Here is a 22,416-nt window from a genome sequence, read left to right on the forward strand (position 1 = left end):
GTTATTTTCCTTTACTCTGAGCTTTGTTGAGTTTTGCCTATATGTTTCTTTACCTAAGAGTCAATGGCTAATCAATACTTTCTTGACTGATGTCTTTAGATGTGTTAATATATCATCAGTCAGATTATTGGTATTTTTTTTTTTTAAGATTTTATTCATTTGACAGAGAGAGACACAGCGAGAGAGGGAACACAAGCAGGGGGAGTGGGAGAGGGAAAAGCAGGCTCCCCGCACAGCGGGGAGCTGGATGCGGGGCTCAATCCCAGGACTCTGGGATCATGACCTGAGCCAAAGGCAGACGCTTAACGACTGAGCCACACAGGCGCCCCAGATTATTGGTATTTTGCTGGCCCAAGTCAGTCTATCTCTTTCAGGTAACTATACATTTTTTTCCTATGATCCTACAGTTTATTTTCAGAGGACATTCTTATTTCCTCATTCACAAGTTCTGGAAAGGCACTTCTCCATAGCCTCAAAGGACAATAACAGATTATAAAGACATTTGCCACTGGGTTAAAGCCTGGTGCCCACAGATAAGTTTCACTCTCTTCTGTGGCCACTGATCATGGCCAAGCATTCCAATTCTAGAATTGTCTGAAATTTGTCCCAAATGGAGCAAATTGTGACCATGTGGTTGAGTATAAATCCAATACACTACATGAAAGATAACTGTGCAATTTGTTCTTGAAATTCTTTTTGGCTAGAGTCAAGGTTGGTCTAACAAGTAGGTGAAGAGAATATCTATGCTCATCGAATTACAACATGGTAGGTAAAATTAATACCCATATTTTGCTGACGAAGAAATTGAGGCCTAGAGAAATTAAGCAGTTTGTCCAAGGTCTGGGCTCTTAAACATTACACTATTGATATAACTTGAGAAATATGGGGAATGTCTCTGCTCTAAAGCATTTCCCCATGAGGGGCACGTGGGTGGCTCAGTCAGTTAAGTGTCTTCCTTCAGCTCAGGTCATGATTCCAGGGTCCTGGGATCAGGCCTCACATCAGGCTCCCTGTTCAGTGGGGAGCCTGCTTCTCCCTCTGCCTGCTGCTCACCCTGCTTGGGCTCTTTCTGTCAAATGAATAAATAAAATCTTTAAAAAAAAATATTTCCCCATGAATTTTCAGGATGCCTGAAATTTCAAACATTCTTTTGGTCTGGAAAGCAAATATACTGGGAGAAGAAAAGCTAACTCTTTAAAGAATCCAGTGGGGAAAATCATTATATTCTTTATATCTCCATGACTGGTACCTTACTTCATGAAGGCCACCATCGTTTCTCATCTGTATTACTACAATAGTCATCCAACTAGTCTTCAGACTCCCAAGACAGCTCCTTCTAATCTGTTCTCCACATTACAGCCAGAAGGATCTTCCCAAAACACAGATCTGCTCATATCATTCCCTGCTTAAATGCTTACAGGGACTCTTCATTGCCTTCGGCATGTCTACACTAGTTTTCAACTTTGTTAGGCAAAATATTATATAACAAATAATTTTGATCATCCCCCCATTATTCTGAAAGTTAATTCCTAGAGAAAGTAAATGATCTATGTACAGAATTTAAACAGATAGCATTCTAATATAAAGGAGAAATACAAATAATTAACATAAACAGCATTAGTTCAATTTTTTTTTTTTTAAGATTTTATTTATTTATTTGACAGAGAGAGACACAGTGAGAGAGGGAACACAAGCAGGGGAAGTGAGAGAGGGAGAAGCAGGCTTCCCATGGAGCAGGGAGCCCGATGCAGGACTCGATCCTAGGACCCCCGGATCACGACCTGAGCCAAAGGCAGACACTTAACGACTGAGCCACCCAGGCGCCCCTAGTTCAATTTTTAACAATGCTTGGCTGTGATTACATTAGAAGCAAAAATCTCTACAAATTTTGGGATAGTGGAGACAGCACTGACCTCCCCCATCCCACACCCTATAGATAACTACTGGTCTAAAGTCTTTAATGTGACTTGTAATGTTTTTGTGCTCTGGACTCTCCTCACCTCTCCAGCCAATATTCTCACTGATCAGCTTGCCTTGGGCTTGAATCCTCATAAACTACCTGAATATCCAATTCATACAATGGTTTCTCACTTACTGGTCTTTGGGCAAGAAGCCACTTTCTTGGCCTGGAACTCTTCTTTATCCTCTCTCCAGCTTTATCTGGCTAATTCCTTTTCATTCAGGTCTCTGCCTAGAAGTAATTTTCTCCAGGAAGCCTCCTCTGACACACCGTAAGATGTGGCATCCCTCCAGAGCATCCTGAAATTTCCTCTATTATAGCATACATCCCATTGCATTGCAACTTTCTCTTTATTTCTCTGGTCACTCCCTGGACAATGAGTTTTTTGAGAGCATAGACTGTGGTCACTGTTATGGCACACAACAGTTGGCACAGAATTGACATTCATAATGACTTCTTAAAGGAAAAGGAAGTTGGAGAGCATCAAAAACTAACTTAGTTAGGGCGCCTGGGTGCCTCAGTTGGTTAAGCGACTGCCTTCGGCTCAGGTCATGATCCTGGAGTCCCGGGATCGAGTCCCACATCGGGCTCCCTGCTCAGCAGGGAGTCTGCTTCTCCCTCTCCCGCTCCCCCATCTTGTGCTCTCTCTCTCTCTCACTCTCTCTCTCAAATAAATAAAGAAAAATCTTTAAAAAAAAAAACTAACTTAGTTAAACTTTTGTTTTTTTTAATTTTATTATGTTATGTTAGTCACCATACAATACATCATTAGTTTTTGATGTGGTGATCCACGATCCATTGTTTTTGTATAACAGCCAGTGCTCCATGCAGTACGTGCCCTCCTTAATTTATATTTCTACTGAAGGCCACTTTGGGAAAGGAAATAATGAAGTTGGGAGTATTACAGTCAGCTATTATTTTTTAGAAACACAGTATTTTGGAAATGTGCATAAACATCAAAAATACAAAATGTATTTTGAAAAAAAACTGAAATGTAAGAAACCTGACAAACATTACATCAGCCACGTTATTAAAGTCAACATCAACAGTGGTAAACCATGTTGATAGTATGTACTCTTGATGTGATATGATGAAAATGGCACTTCACCTCTGTGATTTTCCTCCCAATCCCAATCTAAACAAAAGAAAGACATCAGACAAATCCCAGTTGAGGGGAATTTTACAAAATACCTGACAAGTACTCCTCAAAATTGTCAAGGTCATCAAAAACAAGAAAAGTCTGAGAAACTGTCATAACCAAGAGGAGCTTTTAAAGAGATACAATGACTAAATATAATCTGATATCCTAGATGAAATTCTGAAATAGAAAAAGGTAAAACCTAAGGCAATCTGAATAAAATATGGACTTTTGTTAATAATAATGTATCAGTATTTCATTAATTATCATAAATGTACCATTCTAATATAAGATGTTAATAATAGGGGAAACTGGGTACAGGGCATATGGGAACTCTCTGTACAATCTTTGCAATTTTTCTGTAAATCAAAAACTGTTCTAAAACAAAAAGGTTATTTTTTTCTATTGGCAAAACATTTAAAAAGACAAAGCATCCAAAAATAAGTGTATAAATGCAACAAGCCCATGAAAATATTGTCAACAACTTCAGTCATAAAGCAAATGCAAATGAAATCATAATGTAATGCCACTACAAACACATCAGAATGGTTAAAATGGACAGCTCTTTCTGCCCACGGGTTCTGTCCCCAGGCTTTAATAAAACCACCTTTTGCACCAAAAAAAAAAAAAAAAAAAGAATGGTTAAAATGTAAATGTAGAAGAGTGGGAAAGTCAAGTGTTTCTGTGGACATAGAGCAACTGAAATTCTCAAACACTGATTATGAGAATACAAAATTATATGGTTGCTCTAAAAAACAAAGTGACAATTTCTTGTAAGTTAAACATACACTTTCCACAGATCCAGCAATTCCACTCCTAGGTAATTACCCAAGAATCATAAAATACACGCTCACTCACACATACATACATATATACATACATGCAATGTAAAATGATATCATCAATCACAAAAATAACAAAAATAAAAAAGCATTGTCACTTGAAAATCATGAAAACCCTGAAATAACCACAGGTTTATGTCCTTAGGCTACGTATGCTAAAATATTTCAGGGTAAGTGTCATGATGTCTGCAACTTATTCTCAAATGATTCAGCAAAGGAAAAAGGAAGGAGTAATGGAAGGAAGAAAGGGAGGGAGAGAGGAAGAGAGAAGAGAGGACAGCAAATGTGGCAAAATTCTTAAAAATTGGTGAATCAAGAAGAAGGAAGGGAGGGAGGGAGGAGAGAAAGCAACAAATAAATGTAAATGGTAAAATATTAAAAACTGGTGAATCAAGATGAAGAGATGAATGAGTTATATTATTCTTATAACTTTCCTACACATTTGAAATTTACAGAATAGAAAGTTATGGGAAAAAGCAAGATCAGTAATAGTAATGGTGAGATAATAGGAATTTCTCTATGATATGAATTGCTCTTTTTATTTTTTTTTTAATTTTGCTCACTGGCTGAAGGTTAGCCAGAGTATTTATGTTGCCTGAGCACTTACAATGTGACTTTTTCACAGAACAGTCTGTGAACTATGACATGTTTATTAAACTGTGAAGCGTTTATTAAAAGTTGCTTAGAGGGGCGCCTGGGTGGCTCAGTAGGTTGAGAGTAGACTCTTGATTTCAGCCTAGGTCATTATCTTGGGGGGTAGGGTCATGAGATTGAGCCCCCTGGTGGGCTCCAAGCTCAGCGAGGAGTCTGCTTCTCTCCTCCTTCTCCCTCTCCTTCTGCCCCTCTCCCTACTCGAGCATTTTCTCTAAAATAAATAAAATAAAATCTTTTTTAAAAAGTTGTTCAGATAGTTCAACTAAATTTAAGATTATATGTTTAACAACAGTACAACCCAGATGTAAAATAAAAAGTTCTATTAAACAACTTCGGTTGTACTCCATGACTCTAGATAGCCTCAACTTATTTGTCCAGTTGTTTTGGAATCATATAGACATTTTTATTCAGGATCAACCTTAAAAGAAGGCAGAGTAGGCAAAAAAGATAAGCTGACTAATTTTTGATTTAAAAGAATCATCCCATTGGGAGCCTATGTTTATTTCAACAATGGTACTCTTGCTCCAACATTTCTCAGAATCCCACTTTGGAGTTTCAGAGCCTGTTTGTGAATCTCCTAATACAATCAATGTGGTTATTTTATTTTTATTTTTCAGTGTGGTTATTTTTTTAAAGATTTTATTTATTCATTTATTTGAGAGAGAGAGTCCGGGGATGGTAGGGAGCAGAGGGAGAGGGACAATCAGACTTTGCGCTGAGCCCAGAGCCAATGCGGGGCTTGATCTCATGACCCTGAGATCATGACCTGAGCCAAAATCAAGAGTTGGATGCTTAACCGACTGAGCAACCCAGGCACCCCTAACTATGGTTATTTTAAATACATCCACATTTCATTTAGGACAAAATGGCATTTGAACATGTGATCACTCAAATTATTTACCATTTTTTAACACTAATGACTGTATCTTTGAAAAATCATGTCTACCTTAACAAATTAAAAGTTGCCATCATAAGCTCCCCCTGCTTGTGCTCTCTCCCTCTTTCTCTCTCTAAAAAAAAGAAAAAAAGAAAGAAAAAGTTGCCATAAAAAATGCTATTCAAAAAAAGTTCTGTGTCTATAAGATAAAAAACAAAATAAGAGCTCCTATTTTAGGCCAGGGGTTGGCAAACATTCTCTGTAAAATTTAAGACAGTAAACATTTTAGGCTTTGTTGGTCCTATGGATTCTGTCACAACTAATCAACTCCTCTATTGTAGTATGAAAGCAGCCACAGACAATACTTAAATGAATGAGCTTACCTTCATTCCAAAAAAATTTTATTTACAAAAACAGTTTGTGGAACACATCTGGCCCACAGGGCCCTTGTTCGCAGACCCCTGTTTTAGGTAATAACAGATAACTGACATAAATACAGTTGATCCTTGAACAACATGGGGCTTATGGGTGCCAGCTCCCATGCAGTTGAAAAGCTGTGTATAACTTTTGACTCCCCCAAAATTTAACTACTGATAGCCTACTGTTGACCAGAAACCTTATTGATAACATAGTTAACACAAATTTTGTATGTTATATGTATTATATACTGTATTCCTACAATAAAGTTAGCTACAGAAAAAGTTATTAAGAAAATCATAAAGGAAATGTCGCCTGGGTGGCTCAGTTGGTTAAGCATCCAACTCTTGGTTTCAGCTCAGTTCATGATCTCAGGGTCATTATCTCAGTGTCATGAGATGGAGCCCCACATCTGGTTCCGGCTCAGTTCAGAGTCTGCTTGAAATTGTTTTCCCCTCCCTCTCCTTCCCCCACTTTCCCTCCCCCCCCCCACTACCTGCTGGTGCACTCTCTTCTCTCCTCTCTCTCTCTCTCTCAAATAAATAAATGAATAAGGGGCTCCTGGGTGGCTCAGTCGGTTGAGCAGCCGACTCTTGGTTTCGGCTCAGATCATGATTTTGGGCTCCATGCTCAGTGGGGAGTCTGGTCAGGGTTCTCCCTCTCCCTCTGCTCCTGCCCCCACTCACGCTCTCTTTCTCTCTCTCTCTCAAGAAATAAATCTTTAAAAATAAATAAATAAACAAATAAATAATAAAATCTTTAGAAAATCATAAGGGAAATATATTTACAGTACTGTACTGTACTACACAAAATCTGCATGTAAGTGGATCCACACAGTTCAAACCTGCCTTGTTCAAAAGACAACTGTATATAGCCTTCCAAAGTGACAGCAATTACTGGGATATATAATTTTGGGCTTAAAAAATTTTTTTCACCCACTGTTTAATAGTCAATAGTAAGGCATTTTAAAATCTTGTTTAAAAGCATTATTTTTTTAACAGCATTTGAGTAAAGTATTGTATTGATGCTTCCTCTCCCAGAGGGGAAGCAATTACGATACAAGTACAGTTTTATCATTCAATCAGCAGAAGCTGTATTTTGGTTTTTAAGATGACCATTAAAAATAAAAGCACAATGCATCATCCACTGCTCCAAGAGTACTACTGTAGACTCCATTCTTCAGGAAGTAATCTGAGGTCACCTCACTTAGTATCAATATAATCTTTGTTAAAAAAAAGGGGGTGGGGACACATAAATATAAAACACAGCAAGCATACACACAAAAAACTCAATGTCAAAATGATAATGTGACCAATTAATAGTGAGTAAAAAATTAGTTTATCCAAAACATCGAGGAGAATACAAGGTGAAAACAATCTACAGAGTACTTCTAGCATTGTTTATCCATTTCATTGCCACATGGAAATAAACATATTTCCTTGGCATTCACAAATTTTAAAAAATAAAACTAAAAATCTTTTCTTAGACAGAGATTGATGTTTGTAAATGCTTGATATAAAGAGCAAGAACCTTAAACAGTTCTATTTAAACAAATGGTGCCTTTTCTTTGTTCATTTAAAAACATTTGTTGGAATTAATGATTACAATTTTCACATCTTCAAAAGAACAGAGATATGAAATGGGACTGGCACTAACATTTCAGACTTACTGGACTAATTTTCCCTTTTGACATTTTCCCACTACACTAGTGATTCTCAAATGCAATCTTTGAATGCACCAACATCATCTGGGAATCTGTTAGAAAGCAGATTTTTGGACCTTACCCCAGACCTCCTAAATCAGACACTCTGGGAGTGGGGCCCAGTGACAAGGCTCCAGCTGATATAGATGCACACAAAGGTTTGAAAACTACTGGTCTACATTTAGGCAGATGCTTATGTAGCTACCGCAAAAGAGAAAGAGCCATACTCTTGGTTGCTGGGTCCCAGGACAGGCCCATCTCAAGTCTCCTCACTCTTTCCATGTTTTACTAGCTCAAATGTAAAGGAGGGGAGAGTGAAGATGGCTTCCAAATGCAAACCCATACTCACTCATAACTGCTACTCTTCCTGCTCATCACCAACTGCCTAATCCATATGTAGACTTAACATATTAGCATATGAGGTATCTACACTTTCTCACTCAGCTAAAACTCAAGGACTAAGAGTGCATAATGGGGACAGGGAGGAATACTGTTTTTCGTAAGAAGAATTACATAGCAATTGACTCCTAAACCATGTGTATATATAACATCAGTTGCAATAATATCTTAGGCATATTTTCAAAAGAGATCCATTAGAACCTTCCCTTTTAGAAATTCGTTTATATATAACATGTTTTTGTATACTGATGGGGAATAAAATGTCACTGAAATTACCGCCCTCTCAGAATATGATAAAAATCCACCTCCAGGGGCACCTGGGTGGCTTAGTCAGTTAAGTGTCTGCCTTCAGCTCAAGTCATGATCCCAGGGTCCTGGTCCTCGTCCTGGGACGCGTCAGGATCCCTACTCAGCAGGGAGTCTGCTTCTCCCTCTGCCCCTCCCCCCCCACTTGTGTGTGCATGCTCTCTCAAATAAATAAAATCTTTTAAAAAAAATTTTTAAAATTTCACCTCCAAATATAGAAGCACAAGAACACAATGCTTTCAGTTTCTTTCTGTTTGGCCTTAACACCTGCTTGATCAAAGAAATTACAGCCCTAAAAATTAACAAGCCTCTTTTAAACTAAAACAATTTTTTAAAATAAATAAGGATGGGGCGCCTGGGTGGCTCAGTTGGTTAAGCGACTGCCTTCGGCTCAGGTCATGATCCTGGAGTCCCGGGATCGAGTCCCGCATCGGGCTCCCTGCTCTGCAGGGAGTCTGCTCCTCCCTCTGACCCTCCCCCCTCTCATGTGCTCTCTCTCTCATTCTCTCTCTCTCAAATAAATAAATAAAATCTTTAAAAAAAAAAATAAATAAATAAAATAAAATAAAATAAATAAGGATGTAATTAATGAATGAAAACACTACCCTACGCACTGTATTGTAATAAGCATTAATGGGAGGGGAGGTTATAAATTTAAAAAAAAAAAAAGGTATTGGGATAGTCAGTTAAGATGTTCAGAGGACAAGAAAGCAGGGGGATCTGAGGTCAGCAGCAGGAACCTTCAGATGTGGAAACTGAACTGGTTTTTGAAGGGTGGATGTGTAGGGAGATGGGAATGAAAATTCCAGTTAGGCAAATGCCATGAGCAAAGACTCTGACTATGCTTGGTATATTTGAAGAATTAAATAGAGTAGACCAATTTAGTTGGAGAAAGACATCCATATAGGAAAAGATCGGTAGACTTGGGTCCATTTTACTGTGGTCTTAAATGTCAGGCTGGGGCATTTGATTTGTTCTAAGAGCAATGAGGAACCATTTAAAATTCTAGGAACATAATGAAAGCAGAATTTTAGGAAGATTGATTTGACTAAATGTGTAGAGTAGGTTACAGTTGGGCTTCTCAAATTGTAAAATGCATATAAAATCACCTGGGATCCCATTAAAATGCAGATTCCAATGCAGTAGGTCTGGCGTGCAGGATAAGATTCTGTATTTCTAACACAATCCCAGTGATACCCAGCCTGTTGGTCCTCAGACAGCACTTTGATTAGTGGAGGATTAGGGTAAAGTTGTAAATTCAAGATATCCCCTGAGGTCTAATACCGAAATAGGAAGAGAAAGCACACCATAAAGAAAATAACTTTTTTTTAATACAAAGAGATATAACTAAAAAGCTGATAAATAAAAAAAAAGAGAAATACTAAAATTATATTCTATTTGCCTTAAAAGAAGGCAGGAAAGAAAGAACCGAAGAAAACAATAGATTGGACAAATAGAAAATAGACAAGCCATACTAATAATCACATGCAGTGAAATGGACTAGAGCCACACATATGTGTGACTAACTGATTTTTTTGACAAAGTCTCAGAAGCAATTCAGTGGAATCTTCTCAATAAATAGTATTGAAACAATTGGATATTCATGTGCCCCATCCTCCCCAAAACAAACCCTGCACTATGTTCAAAAATTAACCAAAAATAAATCATGGACCTAAATGTAAAATATAATAAAACTATAAAACTTCTAGAAGAAAGCTTAGGAGAAAATCTTTGTAACTTCACTTTAAACAAAGATTTCTTTGCTTACAACACCAAATGTGCTATTCATAAAAAAAAGAAAGAAAGAAATGGATTAATCTGGCTTCATCAAAATTCAAAACTTCTCTTTGAAAGACATCTTTAAGAAAATGAAAAGATAAGCCACAAACTAGGTGAGAATATATGCAAATCATATATCTGATAAAGGATTTGAATCCAAAATTTATAAAGAACTCTCAAAATTTAATAATGAGAAATACAACCACTCAATAAAAAGAAGGGGCAAATGAAAAAAAATAATATTTTACAAATTTATGATGCTAGTCTGTTTATTTGTTTGCAAGGAACAGACATTTCTCATTCAAGCAGCTAAAGTGAAAGCAGGGGCCATAAAAAAAGAACTTAAGAGAATCTTACAGAAACAAATGCAGAGAGTATGGTACAATGCATCCCAGGAAATGGAAAGGCACTAGACACTGCTCTCTGCGCCTCTCTGCTATATGCTTTCCCACTTCCTCGTGCTTCCTTCTGCTTACTCACTATCAGTTTGCCCATTAGGACTCTCACTCCTGACTCTGAATTAACTTTCAGTTAAGTCTCAGTCCAAGTTCTCAGGAGAGGGGCACCTGGGTGGTTCAGTAGGTGGAGACTTGGCCTTTGGCCTTTGGCTCAGGTCATGATCCCAGGCAGGCTCCCTGCTCAGTGGGGAGTCTGCTTCTCCCTCTCCCTCTGCCTTTCCCCACTGCTCCTGCTCTCTCTCTCTTTTCCAACCTCCCCTCCTCCCTCCCTGAAATAAATACATAAAATCTTTAAAAGATGTTTAAAAAAAGTTCTCAGGAAAGAACCAGCTTGGATCAGTCTTTGGATTGGTCACCAGGGTCAGAAGTCCATCTCTGGTTCAACCATCTGTTACCTAGACAGAGACTTTCTTATAATATTTCAGGGTCTATGGGTGAAATGAAGAGGGACAGTTGAGCGTGGCAAACAAACTGACAAATAAATCTGTTAAAATGACTGGCAGCAGAGACTCTCAGGTTCAGCTGAGGCCTCTATTGTTTGCGTAACAGATTTGACTTCCCTTGCTCTAAAGGCGTGCACTTTTCTGAATTGTTAAAACACTGAGGAACCAGTTCTGTCACTCCTAAGGTATCATCCTCCTCCAGACTATACGAGTTGATGAAAAATTCACTGAGGTGGAAGAAGCAGGTGGTGAGGTCTGTTCCCTGTGTTGCTATGCATTTCCTTTCCCCCAAGCCCACATGCATGAGGCAACATGGGAGTTCTTATCCCTCAGAGGAGGAGGTTTTTAAGAGAATCACTTGGAGAGCTTGAAATTTGGGGGTACATGGGAACTGTCTCACTTTGAAAATGCTCTAAGTGAGGGGCGCCTGGGTGGCTCAGATGGTTAAGCATCTGCCTTTGGCTCAGGTCATGATCCCAGCGTCCTGGGATCGAGCCCCGCATCAGCCTCCCTGCTCGGCGGGAAGCCTGCTTCTCCCTCTCCCTCTACTGTTCCCCCTGCTTGTGCTCTCTCACTCTCTCTGCCAAATAAATAAAATCTTTAAAAAAAAAAATGCTCTAAGTGAAAGGCTGTGGCTACATTAGCCACAGATGGCAAAGCCAAGGGAGGGAAGGGCAGGAGAGAGAGATGCAGTCCCAAGAGGGAGCCATACTCAGAGCCGATGTGGACGTGGGGTGGGAGCTGGACAAAGTACAATCCTACAGGAGGAAAGTGGCTTGGATTTAAGGGTGCCTGCCCCTTTTAAGAGCAACACCATCTCAAATGTGGACCCTCTAATGTGGACTAGATTTTTTCTTATCTAAGAATTATCTGAAATTGAGAGCTGATCAAAATTGTATCCAAGGTGTAGGGAAGGGTGAATCTTCAGAGCTGGTTTAAATGGAGAATGGGGTTGGGCGGGATTGCCCGCACCCTTCTAGTCCAACAGCTTCTTTATTTTTTAATTTTCTTATTTTCCTAATAAGATAAAGTCCACTGCTTTATTCAGGGTATTTGAACATTCCAGCAAGCTTGGGGGTGGGGGGAGGAAAAGAAACCACAAAGAAAGACAGATGTACAGGGGAAATGTACTATAAACCATTGTTTTCTTTTTTGGTTAAAGAAAAAAATCTTTATAATCAAAATCCCACTCATAAGTAAAAGTGAGATAGAAAAAAAATTTGATTGTTTTTAATCTAGCATTTATGTGGATATTCTCATTTCATAGGTACAGTTTATTTGGGTATTACTACCATCCACTGGCAGAATACCTAAATGGAAAAACAAATACCAGGAAGGAAAAAGCATTACCAAGAGGAAGCTCAAGAAGATGGGTTCAGGAGGGTGGATGGCCCGCCAGGCACTAGGCTAGGCAGGTCAGTGGAAGCAGGCGACTGTGTGCAGGAAGGCCATGTAGCTCTCCTCCAAATCCTGCAGCAGCTCATCAATTTAATTCTGCACATCCCCCCTGTGCTGAATGCACTGGCATAGCTCATGGATGAAGAATGTCTCCAGGGTGGCCTCTCCGTCACGGTTCTGGATGTCCACGTTGCTCACAAGCATAGGCTGGCAGATCTCCTGTCTCTGGAATTCAGATCTTCAACTGTCTGGTCATTCACTCTCTCTTCACAGGTGAGGAGCAGATCAAACAGATCTTTGCCATTCTGGAACATTTCTGGCCAGGGTTTGATTCTCTTATTTCTGTCCAATATACGTAAAATGTCATTCTATCCTTCCTAAGGAAATCATTGTACATTTAATCTTAAGTAGTTTTGAAATCATAAATATTTGGCTCGTCACGTGCTGGTCCTGTCAACGTCACGTGAGTTCCTGTTCCAAAGAAGTGGACATTGAATGCTTGTTTGCTGAGGATGCTCTGTGCCTCCATGCTCAAGTCTAGTTGCTCAAACACACCACCACCACCCTCAGCAGCAGCAAAGACACCAACGTGGTACCCTCCAATGGGTTCTTTAAACCACCTGCAAGTGTAAAACTATGTCACCCCAATGGTGGTTGCAGATTCCAGGCACTGATTAATCAGAGAATAGTCTAGCATCCTGAAAACAGAACTTGGAGTTAAAGATTTGTTTGGTTTTTAACTTCTATTTCTTTCTTGAAATAAAACCGTGCTTCATTTGTGATTTAGAACCCAACATAAAACTTCCTAGAAGCTCCAATGAAGAGGGAGATACATATTCTTCCATAAAAGCCGCACAAGATTTCCTAATGAAAGTTTATGACAGATTAGAGAATGGAGAAGCTAGCTAAATAGTATTACGTACTTCTATATCGTCAAGTAAAAGCAATCCTGCAACCTCAATTTAGTTTAGCTAAACTAAGTGAAGATAAGTACTACCCCAGCCCCACCCTTAGCTTCACCACGGGAGCCCAGAAGCTGAAGAGGGAGGTCAGTCACACAAACCAAAAGGTTTGTATTCCCTACTGCTCCCAGTCATCTGGGATTCCAATAAGCTTCTGAAAGATTCCATTGTAAACACAGATTCTTATCCAGTGTCCTAGTACATCATTTTGTTTAGCAAACATTTCTCATTTCTCATGCTAACTGCTAAGTTAATTCATTCAATTTTTTTGTTTCTTCTTGCAGAGCCTTCTCCATGTCTGGCAGTGTTCTATAAGCTACTTGTGGAAGTTATATTTGAGTGTATGGCAGTGCAGATAATAAATAATACATTCATTAAAATATATCAGATGATAATAAATATTTTATTAACAAAAAAACGGCAGGGGAAAGGAATAGATATTGCTGGGGAAATGAATTTAAAATAGGGGTTCAGAGAAGGCCTCCTTGAAAAGGTGACATTTTGAGCAAAGACTTGAAGGTAGGAGCATCTTGGAATATTCAAGGAACAGCAAAAAGTTAGTATAGCTGGAACAGAAGGAGAGGGAGAGGGAAGGGCAAGGCGAGAGAGGGAAGAAGGGCCAGATCACTTGGGAACTCTTAGCTACTGTGAAGACTAGGCTATTACTCTGAAAGAGATGGGAAGCCATTCAAGAGCCAAAGAATGACATGACCTGACATGTTTCAATAGGATCATTCTGGATAAAGATGATAGGGGATGGAGCGCCAGGGGCAGCCAACCACCTGGGAGGCTCTTAAAACACCCCAGGCCACAGATGATAAAGGCCAGAACTGTGGGTCAGGGTGGCAGCCCCTGGAGGAAATGAGGATGGAAGGAATAACCAGATTCTGATAAATAACTCCCTGAATGCCATACCAAGGTGTTGTGCTTGTATTTGGCATAGGGAAAACAGAAAGACAAATCCAAAACAAATTTAAATTCAACAACTAACCTATCAAGGGGAATTTGACTATTTCAGGAGTATTTTATATTAGTAAAGTCTACAGGTAATTTTCAAGTATAAAACTTTCAGGTATAGATATTCTGGAAACCAGAAAAGCCTTGAAACCATTTAAAATGCATATCAGATTCTTTGAAAGCGTTTATGAATTTGACAAAGTATCTTCCGCAAGGGAAGAATGCCCTAGAAGGAAAAGAAAGATATTAGATTTTCTTTAAAAAAAATACACCAAGAGATATATACATAGAAAACAGCTGAAAATATACCTAGATGTCACAATGTGCCAGATTATCATCTGATATTTCTAATAAAGATCTAGTACCAAAAGTACCAAAGCTCAATGCTAAATGACACAAACCACTTTCCAATGAGAAAAGAGCAGTCAGTAGAAGTAAGAAAGGACTCAAAAAAAAAAAAAAGGCACAAAATATAGCATTAAGTGTATGTGACTTTAAAAGAGATTAAGAACTGCATAGCAGAGGTCTTCCCTCTAATATGATAACAGAGATAGAGACAGACAGACAACTACAAAAAATGCTATGTATTCATAAAGGATAACATAATACAAATTTGAAAATGGAATAATACAAAGCAGGAGACATTTTTGAAATGTCAACAAACAGTGCCAGTGAATATTTTTTCTGCCAGGAACAGCACGAGGGAATGTTTTATTCAAGAGTATCCAAGGAAGTAAGAAGTACATTTAAATGAGACATGTTCAGCTATATCAAAAACTTTTAATGAAAAACAGAAAAACAGCTTCTGGGAATAAAAGTGTTACATTTTTGCTCTGGAAATAAAGTGCTATGCTATGTATACTCTCACAAAAAATGATTAGAGGTATCTCCGGCTTTTTGAAAGTTCATGTTTCCACTTTGTTTTTATGAAAGACTGACGTTAGTACCTGTTTGTGCTAACTGAAAGAAATCCAAAGAGGATTTTCACTTTTAAGAAGAAAGGTGAAAAGTGAAAGTAGTGTTCAGCATTTGTTTTGTAGCAAAACAAATTTATGCTACAGAGGCAGTGAACACCTGGAGCAGTGAGCGCAGCCGCACCAAGCTCCTTCCCAGGAACTACACTCAGCATCTGAGCATCAAGATATCATCACTTTGAACTGTGTCTGTGAGCATCTGGGCTTTATCTTGATTTATTTTGTGCATCCATTAGCAAGATGTGTCTTAAGGTCTCAGAAAAGCCGAAGAGAGGTGATTTTTTTGGGTCTGGGAACGTTAAAAAATTTTTTCCATATTAATCAATGGTAATTGCTTCTTCACTTAGCATCATTGCAGCTTATGAAAGGTTTCACAGGAACACTTTGCTTTCAAATTGAGGGAGAAAACCTGTACTTAGTATTTAATAGCTCGGTTCTCAATGTTAAAATGAGACAGGCCAAACAACAGAGATTTAACAATTATTTTACTTTGTCACCAAGTAGCCATGATTATTAGCAGTGCCACATGTCTTTTCAGTCTTTGTTTTTTCCTTATCTTTTTCCTAAGTAAAATAAAGGAGAGTTGTTCTCTCCAGAGGGAGAGAAGGAGAGAGAGAATGATTACAATAAATTGCATATGCTCCTTTGATATTTAGGACAAATGTTTACACCATCCTCTTTTCCCTATCAAATTTGTCTACCAGCCTTGGGGATATCTTTTATGTTCCCTGATAGCTTCTGGAACATCCCACTTTCTCTCCAGTTATATCACCCTTGACAACTTCAACATCCCTGTCCATGACTTTTTGATGACCTGAGCTCATATTTTCTCAGCCTGATTGACTTCTTGCCACCTTTCTTCCTTGGATATTGAATCTGCTCAACTTCTCAGATTTTAAATAAATGCCCATCCCCAGCCATCACCTCTTCTCTCATCATTTCTCCCATTCTACTGAATCTGGTATTTGTCCTCAGAGTAATATAAATTCCATCAACTCTCACCTAGTAGTGCTATGGTTAAGGCTATGGATTATAGAGTCAGTCTGCCTAGGTTTAAATCATGACCCTCCCTTCACTAGCTGAGTGACCAGAGACAAATTACTTAATCCCTCTATGCCCTAAATTTCTCACAGGTTTCCTCTGAAGGTTAAATGAGATAATCCACATAAACCTGGCACACATTAAATCTGTGATGAACATTAGCCAGCAGTTATCAGTATTCCAATTGGCTTCATTTGTCCTTTGTGGAGCCTGGTCACCATAGTTATCTTGGTTTTCTCCCACTCTGCTTGGTACTAGTCCCTTCCACTTTTCACTTTTTTCATCTCAGCTCCTGGTTTGATTTAAACCTTGATTACTTCCTGGACCTACTTGGACTTCTAGACTACCAGGTACACTCAGGAATTTTTTTAAAAGATTGTATTCATTTATTTGAGAGAGCGAGCACGAGCAGGGGTGAGGAGAGGCAGAGGGAGAGGAAGAAGCAGACTCCCCACTGAGCAGGGAGCCCAATGTGGGCTCACGGGGCTTGATTCCAGGACTCTGGGATCACAACACAAGCCGAAGGCAGATGCTTAACCAACTGAGCCACCCAGGCGCCCCAGGAATTTTTTTTATAATTAATCTCTCCTTGAGTCCCTATTCCATTCCCCACAACACCTACTCTAAACCACCTCTATTTTCCTAAAGTTCTCAAATCTTGCCCTGCCTGAAATATTTTTATGACATGAGGTTGTCGCCTACTTCACCAGAAGACAGAGACCACCCTGCTACAAAGAAAGCTTCTCCTCTACTCTCTGTTTCTTCCCATGAAGAAGGAACCCAATGAATGTAACTCTTGGCCTCTCTGCCCCTGTACTTACTCTACCTTAGGGGAAGTGGAATGACTCACTTGATAGGTAAGTTTGTCCAGAATAAACTAGCATTCTCTAACCAGGCTTTAGATCTCTTGGCAGTCAGCCAGTCCACACAGCCAGGACCAATCACTCTCTCACTGGCCATAAGATGTACAGGAGGCCAGCTCGGCCTTTGGAGGGCCTGGGGAAACCTGTAGTTTGGAAAGGGAGTATGGCCCTGACGTCTGAAGACCTCCCAACAGACAGATGTTGAGAAATATTAAAAAATCAAAACCCAAACTGGAAATTTAGAGGAGCTATATAAATTCAGAGGTATGAGTGGACTTTAGAATGTTTTAACCTTGACAGTTGTATGGGCTTTTAACAGCTGCAGTTTGGGACAAATGCTGGCAAGGATATGGAGCAATAGGAATGCTCTTTCATTGCTGGTGGGCATGCAAAATGGTACAGCCATTTTGGAAGACAATTTGGTAGTTTCTCATGAAACTAAACATACTCTTACCAAAACTTAGAAGCAAGCAAGCTACATCTCTGTTGGTAAATGGATAAACAAACTGTGGTACATCTAGTCAGTGGAATATTATTAGGCATTAAAAAGAAATAAGCTATCGGGGCGCCTGGGTGGCTCAGTCAGTTAAGTGTCTGACTCTTGATTTCAGCTCAGGTCATGAACTATGGGTTGTAAGATTGAGCCCCACATGGCGCTCCACACTTGGCATGGAGCCTGTTTAACATTCTCTCTCTCCCTCTCCCTCTGCCCCTTCTCCCACCTTCTCTCTCTCTCTAAAAAAAAACAAAAAACAAAAAACTATCAAGCCATCAATGGACGTGGTGGAATCTTAAATGCATAATACTAAGTGAAAGAAGCCCATCTTAAAAAGGCTACATATTATACCACTCCAGCTATATGACATTCTGAAGGAGGCAAAATTATGGAGACAGTGAAAAGATAAATGGTTGCCCGGAGTTTGGGAAGGAGGGATGCATAGGCAGAGCAGAGAATTTTTAGAGCAGTGACATAATTCCAAATACTATACTTGTGGATACATGTCATTATACATTTGTCTAAGCCAATAGAATGTACAACACCAAGAGTAAACCCTAAGGTAAACTATGGACTTTTGGTGATAATGATACATCAACGTAGATTCATCCGTTGTAAGGAAAGTGCCACTCTGGTGCGGGATGTTGATAGTGGGGCAGGTTGTACATGTGTGGGGTTAGAGGATATACAGAAACTCTTCTCTGTACTTTCCACTCAATTTTTCTATGAACTTAAAACCACTCTAAAAAATAAAGTCTTTAAAAAAAAATACCTACGCTAGGAAGGAGGTTTCCTTGTCTAACAGAGGGTATTTTTAAAAAATACAGATTCTTAGGCCTCATCTCAGAACTACTAAATCATTACTGCAGGAATAGAACATAGGAATCAGTATTTTTTTGCATGCAGTTGTTAAATAATAATAAGCATCTAGGTGATTATTTTGATCAGACAAGTTTGGGAAACATTGGCTTAGGCTATTCTCTAGCTGAATGCAGTTACAGCAACTGATGGCAAGGATTACAATTGTCAGCTCAGAAGACACAACTCAAGCAGTATTGGTGAATAGAGTTCTAAATGCAGCTCAAAGGCAATAGAATCCTTCTGTGTTCCATTTGTAGTTAAAAGGCTACATAACATGCTTTGACCAATGGAATGTGAATGGAAGTGATGTGAGTAAAAGGTGTGTGCTACTTCTGGGCAGAAGTTCTTAGAGGTGGGGTATAACTTGTCAAAATCAAGAATCAGATGCTTAACCAACTGAGCCACCAGGCGCCCTCTTATTAACTTTTTTGATTATCTAGAAACTTAATGAGAGACTTGATATTAAACTAATACAATTTTTGTCCAAGCTACAACTGTTTACAAAAAATTCAAACCCTATTTACTCCTTGAAAAACTCTTTTTTTTTTTTTTTTTAAGATTTTATTTATTTATTTGACAGAGAGACACAGTCTACGGCCATACCACCCTGAACGCGCCCGATCTCGTCTGACAGAGAGACACAGTGAGAAAGGGAACACAAGCGGGGGAGCGGGAGAGGGAGAAGCAGGCTTCCCGCTGAGTGGGGAGCCCGACACCGGGCTCAATCCCAGGACCCTGGGATCATGACCTGAGCCGAAGGCAAACACTTAGTGAATGAGCCACCCAGGCGCCCCCTGAAAAACTCTTCTAATTGAGTGAAATATGAAGTGGAAAGGATGAGTTCTGAACATTGTATTTCTTTGAAGTTTAAATCTCAAGGGCAAGAGAATCTGAGTTTGGTCAGTAATTTCTCTTGACTTAAATTTTTAAGGGGTTTTAATCTTTAGACTTCAATTTTCCTTGGGAATTTGATAATGGGAGAGAGTTTGTGGTCAAATTTGAAGGGTCTCTGTGTTGACTGTATTTTATTAATGAAGTATCTTGATGGTGCTATGTAATCTCATTACAAGTGCTCTTATATGTGAGACCAAACAATGCTACTGAATATAATTGGTAAGGAAAATAGGGGAATGAAATGAGATTTGGAGTTTTTATAATTAATATACTATTTGTGGTAGTTATAATGTGGCCTGTTTTCTGTCTTGTCCTAGCAGCTTCTCTCTCATGTAGGGCTTGCTCCTGGTAGGGAGCTCAGGTTGGTTGTGAAAGCACATATAGCTTAGACCATCCTAGCACCATCCCATAGAGCCTAGACCATTCCAGCACCATCTGATTTTCCCAGGTTCCCTTGTGTTTACCTGAAAAATTGAGCCCACAAAACTTCTCAATTTTAACTGCTACCCTTAGATGAACTCTCTAGTTTTATATACCAGGTGGGGCTCCTTTTTGGGGCATCTTTTTGTAATCTGGTGTTTTGTTTTGTTTTGGCGCTTTTGACCTCCTATCACATGTGAATCTTGTTGCTTTCATGATGTGTGCCCACCTGGGTATATTTGGAAGTTCATACCTTGCTACCTAAACTTGTTATTAATGTTGTTTGCGGGTTTTAGATTTTGTTTGTTTGTTTGTTTTAAGAAAGAGAGATAGAGCTGTGGCAGGGGAATGGGGGAGGGACAGAGGGAGAGGAAGAGAGTGAATCCTAAGCAGGCTTTGCGCCCAACAGGGAGCCCCATGTGGGGCTCAATCTCATGACTCTGAAATCACGACCTGAGCCAAAATCAAGAGTCAAACACTTAACTGACTGAGCCACCCAGGCACCCCTAGATTTTGCTAATCAATTTGCTCTGTTTTTTGTAGGAACATATGGGGACATTTAAAAACTATGCCACTTTTAACTTCCCAAAATGCTCTTCGCTTTTTTCTTGACCTTTTCATACAGTAAAGATAATTGTATGCTCACTAAATCTCTTTTCTTTCTTTTTTTTAAAGATCTTATTTATTTGAGAGAGAGAGAGACAGAGAGAGAGAGAGAGATAGCACGAGCGGGGTGAGGGGCAGAGGGAGAAGCAGACTCCCCTGCTGAGCAGGGAGCCTGATGCAGGATCCCAGGACTCCAGGATCATGACCTGAGCCAAAGGCAGATGCTTAACCGACTGACCCACCCAGGCGCCCCCAAATCTCTTTTCATATTTCTTTTTTTTTTTTTAAGATTTTATTTATTTGACAGAGAGAGAGATAGCGAGAGCAGGAACACAAGCAAGGGGAGTGGGAGAGGGAGAAGCAGGCTTCCCGCTGAGCAGGGAGCCCGATGCGGGGCTCGATCCCAGGACCCTGGGATCATGACCTGAGCCGAAGGCAGACGCTTAACAACTGAGCCACCCAGGTGCCCTCTTTTTGTATTTCTTCTACATTCCCTGTCCCTCCCCTTTGTCCCCCTCCCCCAATTAAGCATGACCAGGGGACTAGTTCTGCCCAGTGAAACATGAATGGAAGTAACAGGTGTCACTTCACAGTGGTGGCAGTAAGACCTCTCTGCATCACCCCTTCATCTCTCTCTTCCCCCCTGGTCATGAGCATATAGCCCAAGGACTGAAGCAACCAGCCTCAATGGGTCTCAGCATGGAGGATAGCAATCTACAGTAGAGTTTACACTAGTGAGAAATAAATTTTTATGTCTTGTGTCACTATTCTCTTGGAGGTGCTACTACAACATAAACCCAGACTACCCAGACACTTCCCCATCTACTTCCTCTATTCTCCCCTTTCACCTCTTCCTTATAAATATGCTCAAGTATCTCCTATCAAAAAAAACCTTCCCTGATCCTACTAGTTCTTAAATTATCATGTATCTCCTTCTCATTCACTGATACATTTCTGGAAGTAAAATCTATATTTGCTACTTCTACTTCCTCACCACCCACTCACTCCTTAATTCCTGGGGATCTGGCTTCTGCTTTCTTCGTTCTTCAGAAATTATTTTCTTTAAGATTACCAATGATCTCCTGCTTTCCAAATGACGTTCAATCCTACTCAACCTCTCTTCTACCAATGCCCCAAACTCTGGTCAAATGGTTTTATTTTATTTATTTATTTATTTATTTAAGATTTTATTTATTTGACAGAGATACAGCAAGAGAGGGAACACAAGCAGGGGGAGTGGAAGAAGGAGAAGCAGGCTTCCCACGGAGCAGGGAGCCCGATGCGGGGCTCGATCCCAGGACCCTGGGATTAGGACCTGAGCCGAAGGCAGACACCCAACGACCTGAGCCACCCTCTCTTTATGATCACAGACTCCTTTGAAAATCAGATAAGTTATGGATCTTATTCTCAGAAAAGTCACATATACATATATAAAACTTTTTATAAATTTCAGAGATTTTGATTAGCACATCCCCCATAGCCCATTCATAATTAACCTAAATATCTCTGTACCTTGGATAAAGAATTCTGCTCTGGTCTCTAAGAAACAGGAAAGTGAAGAAAGTCATAGATTCCCACAAAATAGTCACATGGAATATTTTTTCACTTCCCAATGTATTTTCTTATATCACCCTACCCTAAATTTTTGTCTCTCCTTTATTTTTTGCATGTCTGTAGTGGCTTCTTATACTGCCTATTCTCTCATGCATCTCTCTCTTCATTCAATCGTGGAGTACTTGCAGAATAAAAACCAATATTGTGTTCCTCTTACCCCAAAGGATATAACAGGATACTTGGGAAAGAGACATGTTCACACCAAAACTTGCATAATAATGGACTCCTGGCTGGCTCAGTTGGTAGAGAATGTGACTCTTAATCTCAGGGTTCAAGCTCCATGTTGGAAGTGGAAACTACATAAAATAAAATAAAATAAAATAGTAAAGTAAAATAAAATTTGAGTAATAAGATA

The 22,416-nt window shown here is 39.5% G+C and overlaps 1 protein-coding gene across 7 annotated transcripts in view; it reads right to left on the reverse strand.

Annotated features, from left to right (window-relative positions):
- Positions 1 to 22,416, reverse strand: part of LOC144379232 (uncharacterized) — a 97,940-nt gene that overhangs the window by 58,190 nt on the left and 17,334 nt on the right. The window contains exon 3 of one of the 7 annotated variants that reach the window (XR_013441826.1): positions 22,219 to 22,357. The exons of the other annotated variants lie outside the window; for them this stretch is intronic. The gene's annotated coding sequence lies outside the window, so the exon portion shown is untranslated. The remainder of the gene's footprint in view (positions 1 to 22,218; positions 22,358 to 22,416) is intronic. 7 annotated transcript variants of the gene reach the window in all.

Source organism: Halichoerus grypus, chromosome 10 (assembly GCF_964656455.1).
Source record: "Halichoerus grypus chromosome 10, mHalGry1.hap1.1, whole genome shotgun sequence".
In the NCBI taxonomy this organism is placed as follows: Eukaryota; Metazoa; Chordata; class Mammalia; order Carnivora; family Phocidae; genus Halichoerus; species Halichoerus grypus.